The sequence below is a fragment of the Quercus robur genome, chromosome 1 (genome assembly GCF_932294415.1).
Source record: "Quercus robur chromosome 1, dhQueRobu3.1, whole genome shotgun sequence".
Lineage (NCBI taxonomy): Eukaryota > Viridiplantae > Streptophyta > Magnoliopsida > Fagales > Fagaceae > Quercus > Quercus robur.
The window spans coordinates 44,361,773-44,373,593 of NC_065534.1; positions in this window are offsets into that span (position 1 = coordinate 44,361,773).

Sequence of the window (11,821 nt, forward strand, 5' to 3'; positions counted from 1 at the left end):
TACTCTTTTTCACAACTTCCAAATTCTTCCAAACCTTAGTAGACTCTAGACCCAAAAAATGAAGAAATAAAGATTGAGGAGAAAACGAGCTCGTCAAAATCCTTGACGGACTCCAAATATTCCTTTACTTTCTCAACACGACGCTGATACCTTTTCTTCAGACGAGGTCGTTGGGAAACTGCAAACGAAAACAAAATTATGTCACATACCATTATCACTCATAAAAGAAAAGAAAAACAATAGAAAGATGAGAAAGACGTACCGGACACGGGAACTCCTCAACTAAGAAAAAACTTGGGGGCTTCGTCCAAATCCTCACTAAGGACAAACTCCTAACCACTTCCAAAAACAAAAAAGAAGTTCGGCTTCCAACTTCAGAGAGATGACGGGTAATCAAGTATTAACCTAGAAGCCCTATCACACAACTTAAACTCATAATAGCTAGGGTCCTTTGACTTTCTCAGACAATAAAAATGAAGGAATTCATCCTTCCTGATGACATCACCATCATTGGCAGACATCCACACTACCATGCAAGAGATGATGATCCGCTAAGAGTTGGATACTAATTGTGCCAAAGCAAGATTCAAATAAGAAAGAAGTTCCCTAACAAAGGGATGAACAGTGAAATGAAGGCCACTAGTAAAATCGGCCTCATAAAAACAAACCTCGTCAACATAAGAGTGACAGGCTCTCTCTTCGTCATTCAGGATCCAAATCTTTATTGAATCAGGGAACTGAAACCTATCCCTGATCCGTTTTTCATCCTTTCTCGTGAAAGAACATGGAATTGTCCAGGCTTTATAGGGGGTGGAAGGAGAAGTAGCCTCTAAAATCACACGGTCATTAAATGAGGATAACCTCGTCACCAAGTCACTAGACCTAACCTCAGACATCTTTAACGACCTAGCTACCTTAGCAGAATGTGAAACTAGAGAGAATAATGAAGAAAGGACAAGTTTCTATGGACAGCCCTCCCCCACGAAGAGACTGACCCACTTGAGGCACTCTCCCTCCACAAACTCGAGTAAACAACCTAGGCGAGTAAAAAAAAGTTATTAAAGGACAATCAACCATAACAGCAAAGTAATCTACCATGGAAGAACAGGAAAAGAAGCAAGAGTGTGAAGAACTTACCAGGGAACGCAGGACAGAGAAAGGAAGCTTGAAAGAGAGACAAACCCTAGAATAACAACTGAACAAGGAAAGATTGTAGAAGAAAGGAAACAGGAGGGAAAAATGAGAAATTAGTGGCCAACACACATGCGAGAAAACTGAGAAATGTCTGCACGTCAAACGCATCCTAACCGTACACGTGGCACTTAACTGCTCAAAAATTAATGCGCAGTACATAGAATACGAAGCGTTAGACGAATATGTTCTCATCTCATCCAACAGATGAAGATTCGAACAAGGGGACAGCTGATGAGTTAGAAATTTACGATTGTCATTAAGATGATACCGTCATTAACCAAGAGATGATGTCAGGCATTTATTATGCTCATTGATGACAACACATAACGGATGGAGCAATGATTATAGAATGACCTGTGAACTTCAGATAAAGATTTTGTAACGCACTAACCATTGAACATAAATACAGCAATTCATTGCGCATTGATTAGGCTCTCAACTATAAAAGAGAAGGTAACAGAAGTTAAAGGTACACATAAAATACTTTATGAAATCACTCTTCAGTCTGTTTCTCTCTAAAATCTTTCTCCCTTATTGACTTAAGCATTGGAGGCGATTTGGCTAATGCCACACAGGCATGTTACTCTTTCACCCAGTTCATTTTGCAAGTTTTTCCTCCAACAGAGTCGACCCCAATCACAGCTTCGTCCATCCGCTACGACGAGAAGCTCAACTACTGATTTTTTGCATCATCAATGTTCACCAATCAAGAAATCCCATCATGCTTATCAACCAAATCAAATGCATGTTCATGTAATCATGCATGATTTACCTCACTTACCTTATAGCACTACAACACCTATGCATTAATGCATGTTCATGTGATTCAACCAAGATATAAACCCTAATTATCAATTCAACAATCAAAGCATTTGAAACATGTTGTTCTACTAACTCTAGACCTAAACATGTGAAAAATAGACTCAACAAGATCTAAACATATGATTAAAACTAATCAAAACAAACAAAATAACAAGAACCCTAAATCTGGGTTTCTGGGTGTCGATGCCTTATGGCTGCTCAACCACCCATCGCAGCAACGCTCGCGCACCTATATGCGTGTGGAGGAGGTGTGTCATACCTCAGGTGTGTGACTGGAATATAAGTCGATTTTAAGGATATTACCAAGGGTAAGTGAAGTTGCCACCAATCATTTGGTTTTTTTTCTAAGGTATGATTGGTCATGTGACTCTATTTGATTTTATTACCAATCCTAGGCTGAGAAAACATGTCATTTTTCCTAATCTAATGTGGATGAGTAAAAAATCTTGATCTTGTGTTCGTAAGTCTGGTTAAATGTAGGGAAGGTGTTAGGCATGCCACAATGCTTGTCCGTAGACAATCCTTTGTTTTGGTAAAATCATAATTTAAGGACATTGGCAATTGAAAACAAGCTATTAGCATTAGCTTTCAGGGCTTTAAATGTGTTGGGCTTTAAGGTTTGGTTTCAAAATAGGTGTGGTCTTGGTCAATGCTTCCCAAGTGTGTTTGAAGTCATTGCTAAATTTCCATGGCAAAAATCTGGTAGCATTTTGCCTTATTTTCGTGGTGGAAATCTAGTAGCACTTCGCCTCAAATGCACACCAAACACTATTCTTACCAAGCTTTCAACGTGAGATTATGGCAATGGGGATGTCCCATTTTCACGGTGAAATCCGGTAGAATTTTGTGTTTGGTGCGCTATGGTGGACTAACAGGGTTTCGCAACTATGTATACGGTGTGTATCGACATGCTCGCACCATGATGAGCCGAAACCCTTCAAAGTGTTAAGCATGTTGATGTATGTCGCATACATAGTTGCGAAACCCTGTTGGTGATATGGATCAAGACAATCACACCACAATGATTGTACACACAATATAGCATGAATATGCACCTACGACAATCGCCTTGAGCGCATACCCATACTACAAGGTCAAAAGCTCTCCTAACTAGAAGGGGTCGCTTACGTAGCCATGGGAGTCCATCATACAAAGTGCATAATCACCCACACACACGCATGCATATATATATACACACACATACATACATCATGCACAATGCTATCACATAGAGTGGGAAAGTAAATCAGACATTGCCAACGTTCCAAGGGTATGGCCCAACAAGGTATAGGAAATGTAAAAGAAGACCGCTTTAGAGGGGCCAGGCCCCCTAATCTACTGAACATTGCCCTTTGTGGGCTTGCATCCTCTTGCTTGCATCTTTGCCCTTTTTGCTCGTACTTAGGAGGTCGCGCCCTTGCTCTAAGTGTCCGTGCTCCATGCGTGTACATGCAAAGATAAAAGAAACAAGCCAGCAAACAAGCAAAGAAACAAATGGAGGGAAAACATGCTAAAAGACAAGCTAGCAAAAGATGCCAAATGGGGGCAAACGCAAACAAGCATGTTATCAAATAAAGGGAGGGATCCTAGGAGGACAAATGTAGGTTTTGATCAAGTGTCCAAAGTTCCATTGGATTGGAGTATGGAAAGATGTGAAGAAGCAAAGAAAGCCAAACAGGTGGCGCAAAGCAAGCAAGGCAAGCATATCAACATCACACAGAGTGGAGAAAGGTGTATATCAAACACATTGACACCACGAAGGTGTATCTCATAGGTGGTTACATCCAAAGAAACCTTAGGAGGGACAAATGTAACCACACAAGCACAAGCTCACGAAGGGCACGAAGCAAGGCAAAGCCAAGATCTAGAGAAGCTAACATGGAGATAAAGTATAGAAGCAAACAAACATAGACATGCAAAGGAAATTATCCAAACCCTTTAACATAGGCCTAGGCATGTGGATGTAGGCCTAGACCACAGGATCTATATCTACACCCCACCAATAAGGGCCAAAACACAAGAAAGAGAAATATCAAGGGACAAAAAGGGCTAAAGTAGCACATGGCATAGCAACTAACATAGATCTAAGCACACAAGCATGGCACGAAGCACATAAACACATAGATCTAAGCATAGGGACATAGATCTAAGCACCAACATGTAGATCTAAGAAAAAAAACAAGGCAAAGAATGCATAAGCATGTAGATCTAAGCATTAACATGGCAAGGAGCCTGAAATCATGTGAATCTAAGCACAAACATGAAATTTAGACATATCCTAGCCCAAGAAGGCTAGGCAAACAACATCAAAGCGATAAATCATGGCATAATCAAGGAAACATGATATAAAAACTATAAAGACAGGCTAGGAAGCAAGAACATGCTAGGAAAAGCAATAAAAGCATTTTATTAAGCAAAAAGAAGCTAGGAAAAGCTATAAAGAGAAAGGGGTGTGGATTGTAGCTAAAAAGCTACATCCACACCTCTATACCTCAAATCCAAGGTATGGAACAAAGGAGAGGAAGATTGGGTGAAAGAACACTGCCTTGAAGATTGAAGAAAAAATATGAGAATTCAAGGTATTTGAGGGTGTTTAGATGTGTTTGGGAGAGAGATTAGAGTGAGGAGAGAGAGAATTTGCCAAAACTTTCCTAGAAGTTCCTTTGTTTTTTGCAAAAAGAGGGGTCCGGGGGCATTTATACTGGAAAAATGCCCCTTCGGCTTCTGGTGCACCTTGAAGGGCTGCCGACCATCCTGCTAACGTTGGTAGTTTTGGCCTTTTCTTGGTTCAACTTCAGACATGTAAAGAATTGAAAATCCAATGGTCGGATCAAAAGTTATGGCCTCGAGAAGCATGTTGACACGCTTTTCACAATTTTATGGATATCTCAACCGTTTTAACTCCGATTTCGACCCATGAATAGTCATTGGAAAGGGAATTTGATAATATTTGCAATGTCACTAGTCCTAATCCGTTCTGACGGTCAGATCAAAATTAGGGTTTTTGGTGCCCCTGAGAGTTAAGCTTGGGTCAAACTTGGTCAAAGATGACAAAAATCACCAACTAATTTGGGTTTTTATGTAGAAACATGAAAAATGTCATTTTAGGATGATTTTGACCAACTTGGACTCTTGGTCAACCCAGGTTTGACAAGGGGCATTTTGGTCAATCTAACCTGAAATGGCACTCCGAGTGCTCTAATGCCCGAATGGGTTACGCCACGTCAATTTAGATGTTTCCACAGCCCTATGGAGAAAAGATAATATTTTTGAAATTTTCGGGGTCTGGCAAGCAAATCGAGGTTAGACAAAATACAGTGCTACGCTGGGCACGAGGATGCGTACACATACATAAGTATGCGTATGCGTACGCATGCCTCTAGTATGTGTACGCATACATGAGTATGCGCACACATAACGGCTAGAAATACAATGTTAAAACAGACAACAATCAAATAAAACCTAGCATACTTCTAATATATAACCAAACAACCTAAACTAACAACAAAGATATCAAACATAAACAAAAGAAAATCTATTCCTAAACATGCATTGGACCTAAGAACAAATAGGAGCAACAATTTGCACATCAAAACATGTTCATCAATATATCCAATCAAAACATGATGAGACAAAACAAAACAAAATAAAACAAAGCAAAACATATTTCTAAGCATGAATAACATATAAATTAACTAAGAACAACAAAAACACAAATTATAAAAGATCCAAATCAAGGAAAAGCCATGAAGAGAGACTCACCTTGCTATGGAACACAAACTTGATTGATATATAACTGGCCCCTCAGTGCCTACACAACAAGATCAAAAGACAATCAAAGGGGTCAAATTATTTCAATAGTTCATAAGCGATCACAACTTAAAATATAAATATTAGTTTTGAAAAGGTTTTGAGAAATCCAATTGAGAACAAGTTTCTGCCTTAAAACTAACTAAAGAGAGGTTTTTTATGATAAAAAAAAATTTGCTCAGGTATGTGTGTCAGTTTAGAGAAGATGAAATAGAGTTTTTAGAGAAGATAGAGGCAAAAATAAACTCTCTCTAGCTAGCCTTTTGATTGGAGGCATAAGATGAGTATTTATAAGTTAAAATTAGGGCTTTCAAAATTTTTAATGATCTTTGGACGTTCTCAAGGGTCCATGGGCCAGCCTACATCAAATCATTATGCTTTGGGCCCCTTAAAATGAAGTTTTAAAACTCAGAAAATCAGACTGCCCAGTTAGCCCAAATTCAAACAGTCATACTCACTTAATATGAGTCCAAATTAGGCAAATTTTGTCTTCAAATTGAAGCACAAGATGTCTACTTTCCAATAAAATAAACTATATTAAAAAAATTCTTTGTGGATCAAAAGTTATGGTCAAAACAGTGAGCAAAGCTCATTTTTCAATATTGATTTCAAAACGATTTGAGCACTTTTGAGTTGTAATTACTTCCAAACTATCAAAATAGCATCAATTACCTTTTGTAAACATGTAAAGCTCATCATTTGGACCAAGGACTAAAGTTTATTAATCGGGTACAAAATGAGGTGTCTATAGTTGCAAGAATGTAGGAGTTACCTTACAAGTGCTTCTCCCGTTTGTCTCTGTAGGTAACGGACAAGTATATGATGGTGGACTTATGTCCTTACTTGTCCATCCTTAGGTGACGAACGAGTCATTGGAGTAGACATGATAGGTTGCATTTGTTGCATTGAACTCTTCATCTGGGATGAGTCAGTATTTTCGAAAGGTTGACCTTGGGGTTAGTTAAAAAGTTCCACATCAATAGAGATCCCAAGTTGACAGATTTCATCAAGCTAAAAGTTTCTGCATTTTGACTTAGTTAGAGACACATACTCACTTTTTTTTTTTTTTTGGGTGACATTTTGGGTACAAACCACCATAGTGCCCTGAACGAAGCTCCATTTGAATTTTGAAGAAACACTAAATGAAAACAAGACTAATCTAGAAACATAAGAATGGTATAATTTACCTCCCTTAGCTCAAACAAGAGAAATACATCATGTGCAAAAATATCTTGACCTTGATATTTATGACTAAATGTACACTTTTTTTTAATTAGAATTAGAAAAATGTCTTGCAGCTTTTGACCTTTGTTTAAATAAAGGCATTAAGATATTAAGATGTCAATTACCAAACATGTTTAAATTCATTGCAAAATTTGGAATAGTTAAGAGCTGTATATTAACCTGGAGTGGGGATTTCCATGTTAAAGAGTAAAAAACTGAGTAATTGGAGACCATCTCAAAACAAGGGAAGACACCTTCTTCTAATGGAGTAGCACTCCTCTATGGTTAACTGTTGTGAAATGTCCTTTAGAATTAATTTGAATTTCATAAATTCTATCGCTTTGGATTTTTTATAGATGCCTACTACATTTTTTTAATTCTTGATTTAGTTTTGGCCTGATTGGATGAGATTTTCTCCTTCAGTAATTTGAGATTTTTCATTCATCCATTCCATGCAAATGATTGTGTTTTTATTACTTTCCGTACCATTTGAAAAAATGCATGAACCAAAGTTTCCATCACTAAAACTCGTCAAAATAAAGCCTTAATCTTGGTAGTTTATAGCCTTAAAATCTTCATCTCTTTAGAAATTAAAGCCCCATACACATTTGTAGATTGTTGACTCTTTTGTCGCCTATGTTGAAATATTTCATGAACATGGACACACGTATTTGCAAATTTGCTCCTTGAGTTTTGTCTAATTGAACTTCTTTTGAACAAATACTTATTTTCGACAGTTTTCATTTATATACAGCCCATGAGATGACCTAGTGTGGCGGGGGGCTTTAAATTATTATGAAAATTGAGACGGTGTTACAGCCCATGAGAACCTGTGATCATTGAGGAAGAAGGATCCCATTCTTGATTTAAAGGGACCGCTAGCTAATATTGTTCAATCTTATCCAAAGAATTACAAATCAAATTTTATGGACAAGCAGTGAGAAATATATATTTTTCCACTCATTGTATTCAATATAATTTTATCCATTAAATCCAATATATGTTTGTTTCTTATTTTCAATATTCAAGAAGTCATCTATAAAGAAGTATCCAAGAACTAATTTGTAAAGATTTCTCGAAGTTTTGCTTTGAGAGATTGGAAATGGGCATATGGTCCCCAATAGCCAAGTATCCTTTCTACCAAAGTAATGTTGTTGATCATGGATTGCAAAATTTGATAATTCTTCTTTCTTTCTTTTTTTTCTTTCTTTTTTTAAAATCTGGTTAATGTAGTTGATGTGGTATAACTAACCCCATATTAGACTCTAAACAAATACAAGCTTTCTAAGCCTTGTGTTAGTTTGGTTATTGAATTAGTAACATTCTATTGTAGGTTTAGACGATCTACTTAAGTTGGTTTCAAAGCTTAAGAATATTTCTTTTATAGTTTGAACAATATGGCTTTAAATATCATGAATGAGGCATTACCATTAAAGGATTTCTCTTATAAAGTAGTAGTAGTTTAATAGTTGTTGGTAGTCTTTCCATTGATTGGTATGAAAGAAGTAGCATATTGTCAAATACTTGTAGTGGGCCTTTTGTGGTTAAAGTGGGCTGGGTTGCCTCTTGCGGTACTGGGCCCATGTATTTTGAGTAAGAGAGTTGAGACTGGTCCAACTGCAACTCAATTTGGTCCGGCTTGTGCGCAAACTATGCCTTGTTTGCCAGGAGCATGCTTACGGCGGGTAGAACTGTTTCAGATGGATTGCGGCAGACAGATATGATAATAGTAAAATAAAATAAAGTACTTTGACATTTTTATTAAGGTAAACAGATAATCCCTACTTAAGAAAAAGATAATTACAGTTTAATAACAATTATTTAATAAGAAAAGTAAGGGGAACAAGTGGGTAGTATATGAGTTGATTGAGAGAGGAAATAAATCAGATCAAGTCTGATCCGTAGGACCAAAACCAAAGAGGGAAGAATGCCTCTTCTCAAAGTGAATAATCTCTCAGGGAGATCTTGCCGTGGAAATTAATCACTTTGAGGGAAGCGGACCTGAATGGTTGGTATACAAGAACACTCTTTTTCTTTCCTTCTTTTCTAATATTCCCCTTTATTATCTTTTTCTTAATCCTTGTTTTTCTATTTCCTGGTTTTCAAGTTTCCAATACTGTGGTGCTTTTCGTCCCCCCTTCCTCCACACGGCAAGGGCCTCTTTATAGTGCCTACTGTGGTCGGATTTTACTTTTTTAGCCCTTAACCACCTTTGTCTGGTATGGGTGTACTTCCCAAGTAGCATTGGTCCATCTGTGTGCCATTCCCCATCACCAGAAAAAAAAAAGCTATTTTGTTTGTTTTTCTGTCGTGGCACCCTTTCCTGCTATGGTGTGGGTGTCTTCTCTCTCCCTATCTCTCATGGCATGCACCTAGTGGTTCTAGCTCAGTTTTGCCCCTTTAGGTGGTATGTCATCCCGCAGAACACTTCCCCCAAAAAAGTCCTAGCAGGAACCTCAAAATAGGTTTTCCCCTCTCCCCACCGCCAAACCATGCCCTCTTACCTCTGACCCATGACCTCATTGTGTCCTGTATTGGCTGGGTACAGGCTGGTAAGGTCTAGGCCTTGCACGTGCCTCTCTTCCATATATGTCCAAAATCTACCTACTACTCATGCGTCTGCCATGGTTGGCCTGCATAGTCTGTCGTTCGTTCTTGACTATTTTCTGGTTTCCCTTTCCTTTTATGGCCTGCCCTATTTGAGACTAAGCCTTGCTTGATGGTGGGCTTTGCTTTTTCTTCAGCCCACCCTTTTTCCTACTACCATCTTCTGCCATACCACTTTATCATTCTTGCTGTGAAGTTGTTTTGCCTCAATCTGGTTGGGCCTTTTTGGGCTTGCCGTTTATTCTTCTCCTAATGGCCCAGGAAGGCCATTGGTTCTTTTGTTACATCACTGGTAGGCTCCTGTGTCCCATTTGTTTTCCCTTGGGCGTCTCGGGCCCGTTTGCTTCCCTTGGGCTTCCTCGACCCTTTCTTAACTTTGCATTACCATGGGCTTTGCTGAATTCTTTGGGCTTCCCCGGCCCAATTACATTGTTCCTCATCCTTGAGGTTCATGGGCTTACCCTCAACCCCTTACTTTCTTTGCTTTCATTATTTTGGGCTTGTCGCGGCCCATTCTCACTTTTCCACATCATATACTGTTCATGGTTTGCTTTTTCTCTCTTTCTGGACTCCTTTAAGCCCATTTACCTCCTTAAAGCCCATTTGTTTATCTCATGGGCTTATGATCCATTATTCCTACTGCTTGGGCTTAATGGATTTTCTATCTGTTTGCCAATTTTCTGTCCGTGTTGCTGGGCTTCTCCCTTCCACTTGGGCTTCCGAAACAGCTATCAACATTTAGCCCCCTGAACATATGAAGCGTTCCTGCGATTCATATGTGAATATTAAAAAAAAAAAAAAAAAATCTTTCTCTACCCTTTCTATCTTTCCATCTTCTTTTCTTTCGTGGGCTTTTTGAACAGTGGTCCCTACCTTACACATACACATATATTCATATATATATATATATATATATATATTCCTGCCGTGAACAGTGTTGTCTCTTCGAATTTCCCAACTTGGCTTTTATTTTGAAACACAACCATCGTTTCATTAATTTCATCCTCTTTCTGATGGCTGACCCATCGCCTCCTTTCGTGCCAGCATTAATGACCTGGGTATTTAAGAAGGAGTCCCTCTGTAATCCAAACACAAACTCCTTCCTTCTTTCCAGAACTCTATTTCTGTTTTCCCTTTCTTCTCTGTTTCCTCTTCCTCAAACACCCCATACATCTTCTTCGATCAAATTCCTGCACAATGACACGGGCGAAAAGCCAAAGCTCCTCCCACCGTAAAGGAAAAGAAGTTATCTCTGATCTTCCCACTGCACGTGGTGTAGACGAGGAGGCGATGTACTCTGAGTCAGACGATTCTGACGAGGAAGAAACGGAGCATGACCCAAACAGTGAGTGTGCTCCACTTATTAATCCCTGGTACGACGTTCATCCCCATTTCACAAAGATTCCTGGCGATTATGCGTCGCCGCGGCCGAGCCGTGTGTGGCTTGCTCTTTACCGGCAAAATACGGACATTTCTTAGGCTCCGTTGGCCTCTTCGATCCTCGATCTAGTCATTCACCAGGGTACTTCGCTCCTCGTGCCCATCCATTTTGAGTTTGGGTCGGGTACCGCCTTGGGTTGGAGGGAGTGGGTGGACAATGAGTTATCTGACACCGGCTTCATGGGGTTGTTACAACGGGCTGGTGTTTTGAAAGCCATAGTTTCATCTCGCTGCTTGTCCAACTTCCGGGACCTCTTCAACCTTCGTCACTTGGTCCGCCGGTTTTGTACCACCACCCATACCTTTTTCTTTTCCTACAGTGAGGTCACCGTGACCTTAGAAGATGTGGCTAACCAGTTACTCCTGCCTATCCTTAGAGACGTTGATCCTGCCACCTTAGAGCTTTCCCCGGAAGAAGAGGCTGTGGAAGTTGAGTTGAAGAAAAGGATGAGCGGGAACGCCAAGTTGTCTTACTGGGTTAGTTCTTCTAAATTTTCTGAGTTTGCCCGCCGTGTGGCCTTTGTTATGTTTTGGCTTTGCAAGTTTGTTTTTGGGTCCCACCCTCATTACACCGTGAAATCTTTATATTTCCGTTTGGCCATTAAGATTTCTGCTGGGGTTAGTCTGCTGTTGGCTTTTATGTTCTTGGGGCATTTGTATGTTCAACTGGACATCCTGCGGAGTGATGAGAGCCAGGCAGGCTCTTGTCATATAGTCACCTCCT